The sequence below is a fragment of the Haliaeetus leucocephalus genome, unplaced genomic scaffold (assembly GCF_000737465.1).
Source record: "Haliaeetus leucocephalus isolate CR32 unplaced genomic scaffold, Haliaeetus_leucocephalus-4.0 Scaffold373, whole genome shotgun sequence".
In the NCBI taxonomy this organism is placed as follows: Eukaryota; Metazoa; Chordata; class Aves; order Accipitriformes; family Accipitridae; genus Haliaeetus; species Haliaeetus leucocephalus.
The window spans coordinates 7,544,588-7,564,834 of NW_010972809.1; the positions used below are offsets into that span (position 1 = coordinate 7,544,588).

General features: G+C 38.4%; 1 protein-coding gene across 6 annotated transcripts in view; it reads left to right on the top strand.

Annotated features, from left to right (window-relative positions):
* LYRM4 (LYR motif containing 4) overlaps positions 1-20,247 on the top strand; it is a 94,349-nt gene that overhangs the window by 48,386 nt on the left and 25,716 nt on the right. The gene's annotated exons all lie outside the window — the stretch shown is intronic.

A 20,247-nucleotide genomic window follows, 5' to 3' on the forward strand; every position in this document is an offset into this window, starting at 1 on the left:
CTCTACAGCATCACAGAGCTGTCTGTGAGTGATGCCACATTTAGCAAACTTGTCTTACAGATGCTGTTTGCCCGGAAGCTCCAAGATCCCCCTTCCACATAAACTACTTCCTCAGGTCGCCCACTGCAAATGCACATAGGGCGAGTTATTGAAAAAAAAAAAGATTGTTTATCAGTCCTTGGTGTTCTTAGAGATGTGATGTCCACAAAAAAAAATTCATAGTCCACCCTCTTTCCTCTGTTCATTAGAGAACCTGTAGCATACGTTTCAGTCATGTCGTGAAACTAGTCATCCCTTCAAAGGACTACACTTTCCAGTTGATTCAGATAGTTCTCTCAACTGAGAAACTAAATGTTAGCTCTATGAAGTGTATTACTTATGCATGCTTTTAAAAACAAAGAAATTATTTATAAGTAGATGCAACTGAAATAATTTTACATCTCTTAATCCAAAGAGCCAAGTATCACACATTTCACGTAATGTGTGAATGTTGTTTCCTAACATTTTGAGAGACAACTTGTTTCACAATATGACTGTAATGGAATTAATAGAAGACTGTGCCCATATGATTTGTTATGAGGGTGGATTTTGGTTTGTTTTTAAACCTTATAAATAGCCATATAAATGCACTTGTTGGACTCCATTATGCCAGACTCAGAAGGTGAAAGAGTAAAAACTTTACATCCTCAGTACAGACTTAACATCTTCAGCCTTGTTTTGGCTTGTAATTCCTTGCGTGGTTTTGCTTTCTCGTTTGCTTATTTAGAACTTCAGTTATCCACTCAAATATTTCCTGGCTTTTAATATTGTCTGAAAGTCAAACATAAACTACTATACTGATAATTCTAATGGCAACAGGTATTAGAGCTGGTAAGGTAACCTTCATCCTTCAGTGTTGTTCTGTTCCAAGTTTGCAGCTAGCATTTAGCATCTGTGCTGTGCAGGAGTTCAGCTGCCTTATACTGTGCAGGGGAGTTAATCCATTCAGCAGAAATAGTTATAGAATATAGAATATTAAATACAGACTATTAAGTATAGAATATTTAATTTCCTGAATCCTCTGTAGCTCTAGATACATGTAGCAGAGTAGACCACGGCTGCTTATGATGGGAAGGAAGAAAGGACAAAATAACATACCCTACGTTCAATACTAGTTATACTCCCATGCCTCCCTTCAGAGGGTGTGGCATCTGGCTGCTGTCTCTCTCTCTTGCCAGAGACTTGAAGCATTTTATGTCACTTTTACTTGCTCTGTCACAGAAACCTCTCATTGCATCCTCACTCCAGAATCTTTTAAGCTGGTGAGGAAATATCCATCATCACTCATACCTTTACAAGCTGGCATTTAGATGGAATAGCAATGTCCCTGGAAGTTGCAGCATTTTGCCAGTGCTCAGCTCAGGAAGGGGTGTCAGAATTTCATTCCTTACTTTTTAATCTCGGTCACATTTTCCATAGTGCTGGACAAAAATTCCTCTCACTTGTTATGCTCAGTTATGAAGTATGTAGTATAGATGACATTTCAGTTAGGGAAGGACATATTGGAACATTATGGTTGATTCAAGTGAGTAATAACACTACATATGATTTGAATGTCTTTTCCTGTGGGTGAGGGAAGAGCTTTTGGCTTTTTAATGTCTTGTTCTTTTAAATAAAATTTAAAAAAAAAAAGTTAATTCCCAAAGCCCTAACAAGAATTATAACAGAGGTTTGCTGCTACCCTGCTATATGTCTTGCATGGCGACCTAGCCCTGGTTGAAGTGGTTGTAACAGGCTATCTCACTGCAGGTGAAGAGTTCTGAATCAGCAGCATTTCTGCAGGCACTTTGTGCTTGTTCAAGACTCAGTAATGTAAGGTGTGGCTGTAAATATAGCCAGGCAGGGAAGGGTGAAGTTGGCTGAGAATTTTTGTCTAATGTAAAGCTCCTCTCCCCATAGCATGCCATTTGTCACTTAGGAAGCAGTTAGTTAAAGGCTAAACTGGGAACGAAAAGTCATATTCCAAAAAAAATACGTAGAGGGGAAAATGACGAAGAGTGTATGTCATTCTCACTATGTGAGGAAAGTAATCACAACCATGCTTTTGTTTTCTAAAAATGGGTTTGAAGGGTGCCTCCCTTGTATTAGGCAATTCCCTGAAATATCACTTGGAGTCTATTTTTGCACTTCTGCAAAGAAGAAAAATATTGTTCCTCATACATGCAGAAAGCATAACTGTTTGTTCCAATACACAAGAAAGTTAGCTAGTTCTGCACACCTTTTCAGTAAGCTTTGATGTAGAATAGGGAAGATGGCACAGGTTATATATAACTCTGAAAGAGTGAATCCTGACAAATGCTTGCTCACCTTGTGATGATGCGTGTATAAGAGAAATTTGTTTTGTTTATTATCTGCTGTAGAATGACTGTCGCATGGGTCATGTCCACACAGGTGGGTATTCCTAATGATGCCCAGGCTGTTGCATCACCTTTTGGGTGGCAGATGCTTTGAAGAATGGGGAGAGCTGTGTGTTGCCTCACCAATCTCTTGTTCATTGCTGTTATCTGGCATCCGTTGAAACCATGGGCAACACTGAGCTATTAGCTGAATATCACCCAAGTTTTTAATAGGTGTGTAAGCCGGTTATAGTTATTGCACCACAGGTATTGTTGTTGCATTATCTGCTGCCACCACCATGTATATCCCCAGTGACCTTTATAGAAGTAGGGTCACTTTCTCCACAAAAATATTTGTATCTTTTGCAGTTGGTTATTTGTGTGCGTGTGTACATTTGTTTTTGTAGTACTGCAAGAGCATTCATGTTTCACTTCACAGATTGTTAGCACTACATCTACTGTGTTTAGATCTCAATTTTGCGTAGAGAATCTCCTGCATCTTCTACATGTAGTAACAGTGGCGTTCTGCTTTATAGTGTGCCTGGAAGTAAACAGCAGTTTTCAATAAAACCTCCCAGTCTACCCCATTCTTTTTGTTATTATGAAAAAAATTTGAATGCATCATAGCCTACTGAATAAAACATACTATTTTAAGTCAGCTTTACCTTCTGCAATAGAGTTGTATTAACCCTTAATGATATCTGAGAAAACGCCTCTTAATGGAGCTGTAATGTGGCTCTTGGCAACCAAAGCTAAAAGGTTTCTGTAGGCTGAAACAGAATATACTTCAAACTTGGACGGGAACAAGGTCAGAGATCTGGTGTGGCATTATAAGAAGCCTACAGTGAAATCTATGATTGTTTCTGATTGTAAATTAAATGGACAATTCTTCAGAGTAATGGTCATCACGTTAGCATAGCAGTGCTGCTGTGGCAGTGAATTGTGGTTTTTAAGAACGATAGCATTACGTCAAGAGGATCATTACAGCTGAGCAATCCAACCAAAACACACTGAACAAATGAAACTGCTGGTTTAACAGCACTCTGTCAATCAGTGCTGTATAACTGCTTCATGGGTTCAGCCTGGAAAGGCATCTCTGAGGACCAAGGCATTAGGCAGAGAAGTAGCATAAGAGAAAGACTCAATCTAATAGTTACTGGACAATGTGGGTAATGTAAAACCCAACCTGATGCAGTTGTTTTCTGCATGACAACAAATTCTTTTAACATCACTGTTATGTAAAATGAGAAACCAATAAAGTTTCATTTAATGGGATTTATCCATACTAATAGGGACAGTAGTCAGTAATTATCTGTACTTTTTTTTTTTTAAATTCCCAAGCAGAGCAATCCCTTTTGTTAAAGACATGCCAGGTTATAAAGAGGTTTTTCTTCTTTTTTGAGATTGTTTACTGCTAAAACAAAGTTCATGCAAAAAACAATTGATTTATAAAAGCTTGACTTACTTTTCATTATCTTTAGTATGAGATTACATTGTATTAGTTGATGTTACCATGACACTAGCAAAAAAATTAGATTGAAAATTAGAATTATAAAAAAAGGTACCACCTGTAAGTTTGGTGCTAGACTTTGCTTGTGATGGTGAAGTAATTCAGTTACTACAAAATGACTAAAAAGTGTAAGTCTATAGTTTTCCCTCCGATTCCCTTTCTATATTTTTGTAGGTGACTTCCGGTGTTTTTTTAATCTAAACAACAAAAAAAGGCTGGGCAGGATACTTTCTTTTCCAAACACATAGGTAAACAACAGGACTAGCTAATATACCTGTTACGGTGTATTTATTTTTCTTTAATCCCCTGAAAGTATATTGCTAAAGCCTGCCATTTGTGGCTGGGTCTCCTTTGGTCCTTTGTTGTTGAAAGTTTACATCAGTGTCCAGAGGTCTGTGGGATCACTCGCTGTTTAAACTTTTGGGGGAAACTAGGATGTGTTCAAGCTACTGTTATAGCTGAGGGTAGCCCAGTCAGCATCTTCATGGTGGGTTGTAAGATGATGAATTGAACATACAGAAGAAGGAAATTGGAGGAATCTTCAAAATCTTCCTTATGCAAATATTTGGACATTATCATGTTTCTATAATTTTCTCCTGAAAACCACTTTGAAGGAGTTGGGGAGGGGAATTAGCCAGGGTATATAGTTACAAGGCAGTCTGAATAGCAGAAATCTGTATTCATATCTTATTTTGCAGGCAGAGCTTTCCTGAATGTTAGTAGGGAACAAGGGGTCTCATATAAAGACAGAACATGGCAGAAAATTCTGGGGAGAAAGCAGAACAATTTGGGGGAAATATTCTAATGTATTTAATTCTTGCTGTAATTAAATGGTCTTTCAGAGCACTAATTAATGTGGAATCCAGACGTTCGCTGTCAGAACTGTTTTTTTCATGTTTATACAGAAGTGATTGAAACTAAATTGTATTTATATGACAGAAGTTCTAAAAATACAGAATGCTCTGTAAACCCTGTTTAATTCAGCAGATAAATGTCAAGTCATCTTTTGTGTCATTGGTTATGCATTTTTAACATTGTTTTTACATGTTGGCATTATGTATTTTATTCTATGGGAAAAAAAGAAAAGATGGGCTTTCTGGCCTTGTGAATTTTATACTGCTAGAACCAGAAATTTCTCCTGAATCTGTCTTTCCATAACAGATTAGAAAAGCAGTCTCTCTGATCTCTTGGGTCTTCTAATTATGATTTTGTTAGTTTTTACTGAGTTAGTATTTGAGGCAATACAGTATTTAGAAGTGCAACCCATCAGCAGTTTGCTGGATTCTAGTTTCTGCATGCAGAATATTAAGGAAGTATGACTAAGTTTAATAAAATACATTGAGGCATTATGCACCTCTATATTGCTGCCACAAAAATATTACAAGTATTTTGTAGAAAATTAAAGGCTATCATCCTATTCACATGAAATAAAATCCATCTTAAAATTCATAAACAAAATCTAATTATGAATGCCAGTATATGGAATTAAAGGAAGGAAGTAGTAGGATGCAGTTTTTCAGTGCATCCTTTTTAGTGGTTTTGCCATACAAAAAGTACAAAGGGAGAGGAAGCATTATAAGATGCAAGGCAGAGTCTCCCCTAGCTCTCCTTTGTTCTCCGCTGCCTCTCCAACCTTCCTACATGTTCTGCTGAGACGGGCTGGTGCGTGCTGGCTTCATGGAGGAAGTTCGTTTTGGAAATGAAGCATTAAAGGGAAGTAGTTCACAGCTGCTGCTTTTGGAGAGGAGGAAGCCTTGTTAATAGGAGAAATGATGAAAGGAAGAGAAGACTTAAGGACACAAGGGTTAAGAATGAATTAACAGGTAGAATGAAGCAGGGTGGTAAAGGAGAAATAAGTATTGGTTGTTACTGCATTCCCCCAACTGCTTAGGATTTTCAGCTCCCTGGTATTATTTATGTGGGTTTGACCACCATTACATATAAACAAAAACCAGAGAGATGCAAGTCTTTCCCAATTAGTGTCTGCCTAAGAAATAACCTACTTTTTAATTATGTCTCTGTTTCTTCTATCTTGCTGGCCTGAATCTGTCAGTTTTACCACCTCCTTTGTAAATTATATGCCCTGATGTCAGGCAAAAATTTTTACCCTGTTTTATAGTTGATTATTTGGTACAGATACAGAATTACACCAATGTTACAGAGACAATTTTCAGCCTGTGGTAGTTGCACCTATTCTGCCCATCCTACCATGGTACAAGACATGTTAAATCAGAGCAGGTTCTTTAAGAAACACTTTTGTGTTTCTGCTTGAAGGTGTATGTTAATCTGGTACATAAGTAAAATGAAAAAGAAGGACCCCACCAGGGTTTTCCTGTGCTTTCCCCCAGTGTAATTAAGGTCTGATGTTGACTTCACAGCTCAGCATATTGGTGTTGGTCAATGACACTAACTCTGTTAGAAACCAAGGGAAATCGGAGTCCTTTTTTTTTTTTTTTTTCTTTCTTTCCTTTTTAAATTAAATTGTTTGGCTGAAGTGTCCAATTAGCACTCGTCCAATTACAAGATAACCTGGTGAAGGAAAGCAGGAAGCAATACATGTTGCTTCCTAAATAGAAACTTCATTTTATTTTTAATCAGTGCTATTAAGGAAGACTTCCTTGGGAATAGGCTTCACTGGGGGTTTGTTCATTATCAGCTCAAGGTGAAGCCAAAGGGAACCTTTCTTATTTTATACCAGAATTGATTTAAAAAAAAAAAATAAATAACAAGTGCATGCACAGGGGGTTGGTGCATATATTTAAAAGTGAAGTTGTCATTGGTAACACAGCTGATTTCCTTTGTTGGAAAAGTCATTGCATTGTTCATTACTTACCTGAAGTGAAAGGTTAATGGCCTGTAGCGATCTGAAGAAACCCCTACAAAAATGCACAGCAAGGATCTGATGTTGTTATACAGTAGTGCTTCTATATACTTTTCCTCAGGTAAGACAGACATAGAAGATAGCTGTTGCTGTTCTAATAAATATTTTTGATGTAAAGTAGTACCCAGTATACTGGAAAATGAAAAGGCTCCTGCTACTGTCAAGCAGACAGCTGTCACCAAGGGCACAAATTTTGCTTTCTTTACTGATGTTTGCAAAACGTGCTGGCTATGCTTTGTATAGATCTGCTGCACTTCTTTTCCTTAAAAAGCATCTTAGTTGTAGTAGAAGTAACTTATTTTGTAGTGTGGCTGTTGCTTTAATTGCTTTCTCAATAGCTTAAAACTGTTACCTTTGGCACATTGTTTTTATTTCTTGCAGTTTGAACACAAGTAAAAATGAGATCTTGTGTAGTACGTTTGATATTGAGGTATTCCAAAGAATTTTTTTGGCTCTCGAGCAGAATCTTGAACACTTTAGAGATCAATTAGCCACCTCACTGAGACGTGCCTGTGATATAAGATTAAGCCAAGTCACTCAGCAGCTCAGGGAAGAAAATGCAGAATATGTGTTTCAAACGAAAGAAGAATTTCATGGGGATAGACTGCAATCATCAGTCTGTAGTTGAAAAAAGCTCTAAGTTGGCACTGCCTCTGGAAACCACAGTCCTGCCTGGTCCCTTGTGTGGGTATAAGTAGTTGGTGTGTTACGTGGGAAGGGGGATTAGGCTGGCTAGGAAGCAGGTTTTTTGCCGGCAGGTACCAGAGTGGTTAGCCTGGCCACTTTCCCAGTCACTTCACCAAACAGCTGTACAGATGTTGGTGTCAGCAGAGTGGGGAGGAGAAAATGCAGGAAGTGGCATGGCTGCTTTTTTTGAGTGACAGTGGTAGCCAGTAAAAGGATAAAACATACATCAAATGACAGCCACTGATTTTTAAAAGCTGTGGAATAACATTCCTCATCTTCTGAAAGATGCAACTGGAGCTTAATCAAAGGTATACAAAGAGCATCTTTCAGCAGTAGTGCTGGTATAAGCAGTTCCGCTCTGGAGAAACCGGAGGTTGGTTTCCCGGTGCAAGCACCTAGGCAGCCCCCAGACCCGAGGATCTATCACTTACAAGCACTTCGTGGCAGAGAGTCAGGCGGCGGAGGGGAAGCCCACAGTGACTGCACTGCTACAGAGAAATGTCAACCAGACCGCACAAGCGGGGACAGCTTCAGGGCTTTTGCTTCTCAGGGTTTAAAGATAACAACAGGCGAATGGTCCCCAGCGCTTCTGAGTAATAATTCTGCCAGGAGTAACTTTAAATAAGCGATGCCACGTATTAAATCATTGGAAACCTTTCCTGCAGCACTCAGATTTTCCTCTCATGCTGACCGTTCTCAGCTGGGCCATAGCTTGAGAGGACATAACATTGCGTATTAAATATGTATCAGCAGCTTCAATTTATTTAGTGCCAGATGCTGCCAAAATGTCTTTTTTGTCAATGTTACTAGCATAGGTATTGGAATACTGTGTGAAATTTCTTTTTAATCTGCCCTTACAAGCCAATAGCTGAATGTTACTGTAGATCAGTCTGCTGAACCTAAAATTATTGCTTTGGTCTAACTTTTCCACATGAAAAACTTCTAGAAGGCACAGAACTTTAACTTGATTTACTTGAGTGATATTTGCTGAACTTGTAAATTTTGACCATGTCACTTAATAGAGATGTATATTTTCCTGCCATAATGGAAAATTTTTGAAGCCAGTTGTCTTCCTCTGTTTTTGCACTTGCCTTCCTCCCCAGTTGTCTTCCTTCCCCAGCATCCTCATTTCACTTACTATAAATTGTTCCTTTCTTCATGTTTGGTAGTTTTAGCTTAATTAGTTACAGAAGACACTCTACAAATATTTAAACTTTGTTGCTGTACTGAATGAGAAGTGGGGCTGGGGAAGAGCTTTGAGAGTATAGACAACGGAGAGTAGCTGAGCTAGGTTTGGTGAAAGTTGCTGCTGAAAGTTGCTGCTACCTCAACTGAGGTGCAGTAACCAGCTGCAGGTACATCCCTAGCCTGCTGCAGTGCAAATAAAAACTATTAGTACCTAAGCAAGCTTACTTCATTTTGCATCGTGGTAGACTAGGAGCGCAGGTGCAGTCAGTTGCTGTACCTCAGCTGAAAGGTTAGAACTTCTTAGCCACTCTGATGTGTACTTAAAATTGTTCAGGCCATGTGTTGTTGTAGAAATGCTTCTTGAGAATGGGCGTGTGAAAACCAGCCTGTAAATTAGCTTTGGGAAAAGTGCTCAGTGACAAAGCTTGTGTGGTGAAACTGATTGCCCTAAGGCAGGAAAAAAAAAAGTACACATCTTATCCTGGGAATTGCAAGGAAAACTGCAGGCTTGCTCAGCACTGCTGCAGCTCACAAATACATCTCTACCAAAGCAATGAAATACACCATTTGTGTGTGACTGTTGGATTGTACAGAATTGCCCTTCAGCTCTATGTATTAATTCTGGTTTTAGCTGCCATTCCTTAAAGGAATAGCATAAAAGGGAAGAACAAATCACTTTATTTTCCATACATATCTTTAAGTATTTTCTTTCTAAGTAATCATTTTCTACTGCAGTGAATAATTTGTCAATCCCATTGCTGCTACCTGTGAATTAGCCTTCTTTTGACTTGTCAGTTTGCAGCAGCCTTTCTCTAATTATGTATGTAAATAAATCTGGGTGCACCACCTCAGATAATACTACTTATCTGCAGAAAGATGTTTGCTTTTTAATTTTTCCCGTATTTAGTTTACATGCTATTCATTTTACCCAACTGATGAGATCACTAAGTAGAACAAGAGTGGACAGCAGGTTACATATTAATAGAGAATAATAATTTTCAGCCACAAGGACCTGTCTAAAGAGAGGCCTTTACAAGGTTTTGTGAATCTTTCCGAAAGCATTAGTGGTTGAACTCTTGCTTTTCACTCTGAACTTGCAGGTTGTATACTGTGCCCCTGCTTTTCGTGCTAGTAATTAGAGTAGTCTCTATTGTGAATAGATTAAATATTGTAAATATTACAAATTAACTTTCCTGTTGTTTTGGAAGGTTTTGTGGCACTTTTACATCTGTGCTGCAGGCCATAGTTTGGTTGACATGTTTTCAGTGTCAAAATAAGCAGCTCCTCACCTTTTTTGTGATAGTGTCTCAATTTGTGAAGCCAAACCAGTGATCTAGATCAACAAAGTTGATCCAGCTGAAAGTAACTTGTTTGTCGTCGTGGAAGATGAAAGGCGTCATTCAATCACCAGTTTATTTTTTTAGTGTTTGTTAGAAAGTTAGTTATCTTGCTCACCACATGCCCATGCAAGTATTTATCATAATAACTGAGGAATAACAGGTCGTGATGGAAGGACCTGCTGAAGTTGGTACAAGCAGTTTGACCACCAAATAGGTGTGGGCTCAAACATCACCATCCCCAAAAGGTACAGTCTATCTGGGGAGCTGAAAAAATTGACACAATGTCTGCATTAATGCATAGAGCAGATCTGTAGAAACGTATCAGTAAAGGAAAATACTTTGTGTCAAGAACCTGATGTCTGCATTGTATATGCTTTGGGTTTTGGTTTTTACTGTGGACTAGCTCTTGTCTAGCCCGATGTCTTAATGCTCAGTTACTGCTGGAGCACACTTGACGTGGTTCTGGAGAAGATCTCCCAGGCGGTTTAGTCAGAGCAGAATCCAGCCCATGCATTCCGAGATGCATGGAGCAAAGCAAGGAGGATGAAGAAATTCACGTTACAAGTGCACTCCGCGTACAAAGTAAAACAAAAAAGTGTAGACGCACTCCACAAGACTTACTTGTCCACAGCGACAACAGCGTGTGGTCGAACAAGGAATTAGCGATGGCCTTCTGGGTCCTATCGTCACGTTATAACTTCTCAGCAAGCTTCCTTCTGAATTGCCTTTATTGCTGAGAGAAACCTTAATGTATAATAGGAGGATGGCTTAATAATTAGCAGGCTCTAGCTATATACACAAGTGAATTGTGCTTCTGCCAGTGTGAGAGTTCAGCAGTTAGTACCTGTGACACCAGTGATACGTCTAATTGGCGTATTGATATTAAGAAGCATGTGATGGCGTAAAGCACAGGACTTTCATTACAGTTTTGGCAAACCTGAACTAAAAGAAAAAGCAGCACAGACTGCTGAAAATACTAGTAAAATATTCCATTTCACGTCTGCAAAAATCATTAGACAGTGGTTAAAGAGGTGTTATTAATGTGTCAGATTCACTTGGGAAGTTACATTTCTGTAATGTCCACTAAAACAATGATACTTCTATTTTCGTTTTTAAGTGAAGCCCTTGCCAAGTGCAGACGTGTTTCTCTGCAGCCATGAAATGGATTTATTGAAAGTAAAGAAGATGCAGATTCTCTCAGTGGCTTCTGTTTTACTTCTGTCAGCTCAGCACAGTAAGCAAGCAGTAGCATGGCTGTTGTTTTCTGTCCACCATTGCCAAAATTCAGTCTTATCAGTCTTACAGAGTTTTCACAAAAGTGGCATGTTGTTTTCATGCTGACAGTAAAAGATGGTGACAGTTTTTATATGGTAAATCAGAAGATCAAAATGTGACCTACTTACCATGACATGTTGTAACACACAACCAGCTTAAATGCAGCATTTCTTAGGAAGTGAACCTTTGAAACTTTCTGCAGAACTTAGGAGGACTCAGCTGTACAATGCTTTGATCAAGACTGTTTTTAGAGCACAGTGCATATGATTAGCCAATGTTTCATCATGGGTGCTGAGTGCTTCTTGCATTACTGCAAGAAACAAGGCAAAAATCTTTCAACTTTTTTGGCTGCAGAGTTAAAAAGCATGGCTTTATCACAGTGTGTGACAAAGTTGGCACAGCACTGATGGGCCCAGTAATCGCATCTTCTCTGGAATACTAACAAAATCCTTTACAAGCATCACTAGAATAATACAGGGTCATTTACTGATCTTTAGTCTCCATGAAGAACCGCAGTCTTATTGATTCATCTACCATTTACAAGCCCCTCTCTTGCTCTTAAAACACCTTTTTATTGGTACAGTTTGGTGTTTTCTATTTGGTTTATAGGTGTATTTCCTCGTTCTTCAGTGGCAAAGATGTAACAGATGTGAATAGGTAAGCTTATAAATCTGAAAATTTCCATGTGAATTCGGTCCTTCCAATTAAATTTATTTTCTGGATACATGGATACTTTTGAGCTTGCTGAGGCAGACAGTTTATCTTGAGCTGAAGCAGCTTCTGTTTCTAGAAAATTTAGGAATAGTTTGAATTATCTCTTTTTAAAATTCTTTTATATCTCAAATTTAATAAAAAAATCATACAACCAAATTTAAAAATTATCCCATAAACAAAGTTTGATCCCACCTAAAACACATGGGAATTTTGCTAACGTATTCAGCGAGAACAGGATTTAACTTCCACCTTTTCCCCCACTAAGTCTGTAGAACAAGACTCTTCCTGAAAAGTACATCCTTTATAATAATGAATATACAGGTCCTTGAATCAAGGTTTAGTAGGGCTAAACCACCACTGTTAACTCTTCTTATTTGTCCTATAAAATGTTGTCTCCACATGTGCTTTTCCTGCTAAGCTGTACTGCTGTTATTTTTGCACATGATGAGTGCACTGGAATCTTGGCCATGCAGCTGCAGCTCCATTTATATATTATATCTGGCAGGTTTCTGCACCAGCGGCTGTGTGATGAGACCTTGGTAACTAGAAATAAACTGAGCTGATGCTGTGCCTTGTACCTCCTAGGACAGAAATGCTGTGGTTTTCCTCAGTTTGGATGAATTCATTGTGTGTTTCTTGTTTTATAAAGAGCATGCTAGGAGAAAGAAGAACAAGAGCTCCTGGAAAGATCTGTATGTTAATGCCTCTGTATAGGCCTTGTGTAAAATACGTGCTGAGTTTCAGTCAAAGGCTTACTCGTATTTGGTGTGAATTTCAGTCTGTTTCTAATGGCTGCAAATTTGAGTAGGCAGTTTCCTGGAATAGTCTCAGGAGTTTGAGTAGTGTTTGTTGGTAGTAAAGGCAGACTGAAGCTGAAACGCAATTTTTGAATTTTTACAATGCTCCAAAGGACACTTGCATGTTGATTCTTAGGAATTTTAAGTAAGCAATGTGTTGAGAGATGAGCATCTGAATTTCAACATGATCATACCTGAAAAGATCTGTTGTTTCTTTCACTTAGTGTCATTTATCTCAGCAAGTGGCAAACTTTTAATATTTTTAGATGTTTTGGAAAGCATCATCACCAGTTTGGCCTGGATGCCTTACACATGCTCTTTGGAAAGTGTCATTATCACTGTGGAGGAATGCACTTATAATGAGACTGTTTTACAGTTAGTCATTTTTCAGAAATGTATAGGTTCATTCTCTGGTATGAAGCAATTTTTTACTACAGTTATGTTGCCCTTGCAAAAAATATATATATTCAAATCAACCTGGGGAATTAGATTCCTATTGGCTAACTAGTACAAGCTTCAAACAAGCCTTAGCTTTTTTTCCCATAGTTAAAACAACTGTGTTGCATTTGCAAATCAGTGGCTTTAAATCTTTTTAAAGAGCAGATCCATGGGAGATGCTTCAATGTTTTGTTTAAGTTGCTGCCTTTTGTGCACTATTGAAGCTGATGCTTTACAGGTATGCACTGGCCATCAGTAACTGCAACGTTGCTGTTTTGGGAGTGTCAAATTCTAGCAGATTCTGTACATCATTGTCCAGCAACTCTTTTTACTTTAATTTGGTTCTGGATAAGGGATTTACATTGTATGTTAAGAGCTTAAAATGGTACTTGTAGTTTTTTATATTGATTCACTTGTCAATTTGCGAAGTACTCTCCTTTCCACTACCCTCTCCTAAGTATCTGTGTTTCAGTATTCGCAAGTGAAAGTTTTGTACATTGGTCCACCTGTAAATAAATAGTTTATAATTTCATTTCACTAGCAGTGTCCACATTTTCTGGGTAGTCAAAACAAGAGAAAAACAGGTTGTGCAGCCAATTTCCACTGTAAACACTCTAGACTAAGCAATAAACTTTTGGAGGAGCAGGGGTGGAGAGCCTGTCTTTTTGAACTCCATAGCACTTTCAGGTGGTTCAGGCGTGACTCATGTCATGCAACCAGCAGCACATTTTGTCAAAACCAGGGATGCTGGGTGGGCCAATAAACCCCCAGGACTTGTGAAGCTTGTTCAGGGATGCAGCTGAACTCCCTCCGGGCTCTGACTCTGTCTTTCTCTGTTCAGTCCAGTATGCAGTGTGCGCACCTACCGGCTCTCTTTAGCTGCAGAGTCTTGTAGGACTGAGTGCATTGGCTACCACGCCTGTACCAAATGCCCAGCTTTCTGAAGCTGCTTGGATTGTAGCGAACTGAATGTCTTTGTCATAGCTGGAGAGATGTGTAAACAAACATATGAGGAGTCAGTGATAATTGATAGCATCCTACTTTCTGTGATTCCCTATAATTCTTCCAGTAGCATTTATGTGTTTTTCATTTTTTCTATACATACTCTTCCAACTCTTTATAGTTCACAAGTTAATATTCACATAATTAAGGGGAAATTTTCCAGTGGATCCTTGCAAAATATTTCAAGTGGCATAGAAATGGTAAACAAAAAACAACCATACTATTTCTTTCCCCCTTCACCCCAGAATACAGCTTCTTAAAGATGAAGCAATTAGTACCATCATGTTGCCCAGAGACAATATCACAGTTCCCACAGTATTTTTTCTTCCTTGTCTTTGGGACCTTCTGCAGGTCACTTCATAATCTTCTATCACAAGTTATTTAAGTCCAGGTGTTATGTCAGTACATTTTTTTCTACTCCCATTGTTCTAGTTTCATCTTTCTAAATATCTTCTGCTAGCTTATGGCTGTGAATATAGTCTAATGTGAAGGTCTGTTCTGCATATTCTACATCTGATCCAACCTGTATCACCTAGTCCTCATTTTCCAATACTTATCTGATCAATTCCCAGCTGTTACTCAGTTTCCAATATCTGCTGTGAAACCCAAAAATGGACAAGCTATTTCTGTAAACTGTAAATAAAGCACATAAATTGGCCAGTAGGAAAGTACAATAGTGAATTCCCTTTTCCTTTTCCTCCAGGACAGTTTCAGTCCAAAGGGCAATAAAAACCACTACGAAGAGCATTGCTATTTTTGTGGTGGTACAGGATTTACAATCTGATAGCTGGATGCCATTATAAAAGAAGGTGAAAAACAAAGCAGGAACCGGTGGAGATTTGTTGCTTGGTTAGGGGTTTTGGGGTTTTATGGAAAAGCTTGTCAAACTATAAGATGACCCCAAACTCCAGTGGATCATTTTTAAAAATGTAAGGTACTTGATCTTTCTGTCTTTAAAATTTCTTCTTCTGAAGTATTAAGACAATGGTGACTAGGGTCTTGTCCTTTCTTTCTTTCCTACTTGTAATTCTTGGTCAGAAATGTCAAGTGTTCAACAACTGGTCTATGTACATTTCTTGTGTGATCCTTTCAAGGACAAGAATGAAAGTCACAGCACTTTTGCCAAGATGGGTTTCAACTGTGAATGTGGTTCAGAGCCCAGCAAATAACAATCCACATAAATAAGCTTTTTGTCTTTGTAAGAACCAGGCTCTAACCATGAAGACAGTAATAGCTATTTTGCTATTAATTTTGTATACGATACAAAGGCTCAGTACCAAAAATCCTAGAAATCGGCCTCCAAAAGGCAGGCATGTTTTATGCTGTCTTCCATTGTTAATGCTAATAAATGTTGCTTCTGGGTTTGTATATGGCAGAAATCCTCCCACTTCATTTACATATCTCTCAAGAATGGGTGAAATGCACTATCAGCAAACTAAAGCAACAGCAGTCATTATGAATTTAGTTCATTTCAGTAAGGTATTTCTTGCTTAAATAAATACCATGGGACATTATATTCAACCATGTTGTGAAACTGGATGATAATAATTCTTTGTTCAGTCATATAAAAGCTCCCTGTTACCTCTACTCAGCAGAACAGGGTCAACCACAGAGTCAGAAAAGAACAGGATGTTAGCTTGATGGATCTTAAAGAATCATAACTCTTATGCAAGAACAATTTTTTTTCTAAATTGACTGGGTATTCCAAACTAGTGGGACCTGGAACGTAATAGTATTATTATATAAGCTGTCCTGTATAAAATCACAACAACAGATCCTCTTCCACACTAACATTTCTATTATTTAGAGGCTACAGCAGTAGGTAAACATATATCCTAATTTTTGGTGGTGCAGATGGAAAGGTGTAGTCATTTAGGCCTGCACGATGTTAGGTATATCAGAGAGAAAAGTACAGACATAATCATAGCTTATGTCCTAATATGCCCTTTATTTTCTCACAAGAAAATATCTTATAATGCTTCTAAATCCTGCTGCTAGTTCTACTGTAGAGCAATGGAACATAGTACAGTGTGCATCCAAACAAGCACGAAATGAAGCATGCTAATTTTAGTCAGTGGTGGCTCAGAAGGTCAAATCGTAGCAATAATGTATAGAAGAGCACCCACTCACTGCCACCTCTTCTTCTCCCATATGAAAACCTGTTTTAGATGAGGTTCTGTTGTGCTATTTAATACACAAAGTGGAGTTCATAGTTTGAATATGTGCAGAATTAGAGTTTGTTTTCATGTATCGCAAATGTTTTTAATAAATATTGCAGGCTTGATATTGCTGGAGAGTGTTTTTACCATACACTTTATGTTGGGGAGTTGCCTAGCAAGTTCAATGAAATGAAAATATTTGCTCTGGCACGCAAGCAAGTTCTAAAAGAGCTTAGGCAATATTTTCTGCTGCAGAAAATGTTGATTTAGACCTTCCCAAGTTGTGCTCTAACTTGTGAATTTGGTTTTTCTAAAATGAAATCAAGTTGTTTGATTGTTCCTTGCTTTTCCTTCCATGCTGAATTAGAATTCTTTTATCAGATATGCTGCATGGTTCTGTGTTTTATTGCTTTGTTGCGTGTTGGTTGGGTTTTTTATTTCAAGGCCACTTTATGCTTACTCAGAAAATACAGCAGGAAAATAACCTAGGGAATTTGAGCTGTGTGTTAAAAATCACCTATTAAATGTAACCTGGTTTAAGTTACTCAGTTAATTAACATATGAGAAGTAGATTGGTGATTCTATTTTGCATCTTAGTTTATGTGGGTAGAGAAGAACCTGTACAGATATTTGTACTTTCTGCAGCCACAGTCTCTTGGCTATCGAGGAAGGTCAGTAAGGTGAGGGGACCTAATGGAGTCAGAACCCTTGCATTTCCTTTACAAAGGTTAAGAAGATTAGTGTATTCATCAATATGACATTATTCTTAATATATTTGGCATGAAATACTAGTATTCTACAGGGTGAATTTTGTTTAGTTTTATATAATAAAATGCTGCTAGATTTCAGGGCACCAACATTTGTCATGCATTTGACACACAATATAAAAGTTAGAAGTTAATATATTAAGTTATGCTTTGCTGAAGAGAGAGAGATTGGATATCATTCATTGCACAGAGTTGGAGCGAGTGAAGTGTTCCTATTCATGAACCAGTTGTAATAACTAAAGTACTTTGTCAGGAAGGAGGGACATGGACAAAGGCTGGAAACCTGTCTGCCATCTTGTAAGGAAAGGAAAAGGTGAGATGAAGGAGGAAGAGAGAGAGAGATCTTTGATATAACCTGCCTCAGTGGAGACAGGTTAATTGTGGTTTTTCTTTTATCTCCACATCTGTGTCTTTAATAAATGTTTGCATGTTGTTAGTTTTGAATTTTATGAATTAATAACTGTATGTCCACTTTATTGTAATTTGGATTGATGCTGGATAACAGCAAAGCACAAAATGAATCTGTAGACCAGGAGCATAGAACATGTTACATGTCCTTGTCCTCCAGCGTATTTTTCATGATACCAGAAGATTAACGACAGGGGACCCATTTGAGCCGCTTGAGCCATGCAGTGAGTTGGCACCGCGAGAACTAGCCGAGGCAGCAGAGGTTTCTTCTACTGCCTCTTGGTTACATTCCTGACATGGATCAATGTGTTGGGGTACACACTCGAACACCGAAGATTGTGGGGAAAGTAAGTGTAAAAGTGTATTCACTTTTCTTTTGTCTCTTGCAACCTGAGAGACTACTGGAAGGTTGTATCAGTACATTATAACTGAGAGAAATGGATATTTTTTTTTAATGACAAATAATGGCAATGTTTCCACTTGGCTCTAAGTTCTGTTTTTGAACTATCAGTCTCATGCCTAAGAACTTGAGCTTGAAAGAAAATCTAGTCATTAGATACCTAACCTACTCACCTGGGATAATACCATATGGAACAACACATACTTTGAGAAGCCAGGGATTTCTAATAACAAATGCAGTCATTTCCCCATTTCCTGTCCACAATATATCATCCTTTAATAGCTGCAGTTTGGAGAAATTGGTGAGGTATGTAATCTCCTCATACATGCACAGCATTTGGCGTTATTCATCCACGCCTCGTTTTCTACAGGAACTGGAAGTTTTCAAAATTTGGGAAGTCTTAGCTGCCAGTGTAGGTGTGTAACTCAGCAGCCACGCTTGAAGTCTTGAGACAAATCTGGAGAAGTTAGTTTTGTTTTGCATATTTTAACTTCTTTCATGGTTGGAAGAGGAGATCTGACAGGACTGTGTGCCTGGAAAGTCCACGTCTAAGCTGTTTCCTTCCTGCAGACACCACTAGTCATTTTTACTTGGTGCTTGCTTTTGCAAGGCCTTTGTATTCATGTTATTGCAGTCATAGTTGTACTACAAAAGAATATTTCTAAGTTGCTCTGCAGCTGCAAGAAAATACTGTTTAGGAAGCTTCTTGCTGGCATTCTTAAAAGGTCTCGTAAGTATACCCATCTTCTTACAATGTTCAGTAGCAGGACAATGATAACGGAGTAGTGACCTGACCAGATCACTGTCTTCAATTGTTCAGTTGTAAATCATCATCCATATTAGAAATTATCAGCCTTTGCCTTGTTCTCTTGCTCTCTTTGGATCAGGAACTTACGTCAACAGAAAAATCTGTAAGGATGAAAGTTATAATTGGTAATGGTCCTCTGATTTCTCAAATTTTATCAGTTTATCCTGTGTATCCTGACTCAGAGACAGCAGCATGGATCCGATCAGCAGGAACTAAAAGTAGCTTGTGAGTGCTGACAACATTCTTCTCAATGTCAAGTGGACCTGACAGCTGAAAAATAATTTTTTGTTTACATGCAAATACTCAAGTTTTCCACCAGAAAGTTTAACCAGGTAGGGATTAAAAAAGTTGGTGTTACTGCATTACATCACAGCAAACTTGTGAAATTTAACTGATCCATTTGGCAAAATGTTTTGAATTACCTATGATGAAAAGTGCTGTAACAGAACTGAATGTATTTTTCCAAATTACTGATTTAAGAAAAAAGTTTGCAGTGCTGAAAATGCTACACAATGTTTAATATAAAACACTAAAAAAAGTGAGAATTGGAAGCTGTAGTAACAAGTAGAAATCAGTACCCAGTCCATTTCAGTTGTTACAATTGCACTGATTATGACCTGAAAACTGCTTTCTCTATAGGAATCTATTTACCTAATTATTTTTAAGTAGATAATATTTTATTTCTGTTTGCATTATTTGCCGCGTTATTAATTAAGTCCATGCATCTACCTGTCCTGTGTATTAATTTCTCAGTAAATTCTACTAATTAAGGAACATAAGTCAAGGTTTTTCTGGTAAATAGCTAAAGATCAGTACAAGCAGCATGCTGCATACATTCAAATAAAGCATTTAGGAGGTTTATTAGCCGCCTTAAAGACTCTATTGCTGGGTCCTAGATGAACTTTGAAGGTACCATCCACATACAGAAGCAAGTTCCAATAGATCTGGTTTTCATCATTAATCTTCTCAATAAAGTCAATGAAAGGAAAACAAAAACATACCTAAAGCTAAAACAATCTGAAGGAAGGCTTTGAAACAGCTTGTTGAAAGCTTGAGCTGCTACAGCGCTGCTTGCTTGCAACCCAGCACTAGCCACCATCTGTAGGAAGCGGGCAGGGTGACTGTAGTTGTGTTCCTCATCTAGCCTGGAGCCATCACCCAGAAACTCCCCAAATTAGCTGCCCTCTGGCTGCCATTCTCACAGTTGCCCGTTGTTGACAATGGGGAGAGGCTCAGCGTGTATCAACTCTTGACTGATGCTGACAGTCCATACAACTCTTCATTACATGTCTTTTAGGGTAGGTTTGCTCAGGGTTGTGCTTATACTGGCAATGCCCCCAGTTTACCTTTTGCACTGGGACTTAGAACAGCTGTTCTGACATAGGTGGAACTGAAGGGATAGCCCATTTCTTATGGGCAGCCATAAGAAAACTTGCCTAGAGCATCTCTTTTACATACGCAGCTGTAGGAGGGTTTTAATACCTTCCGTAGCCTGCCC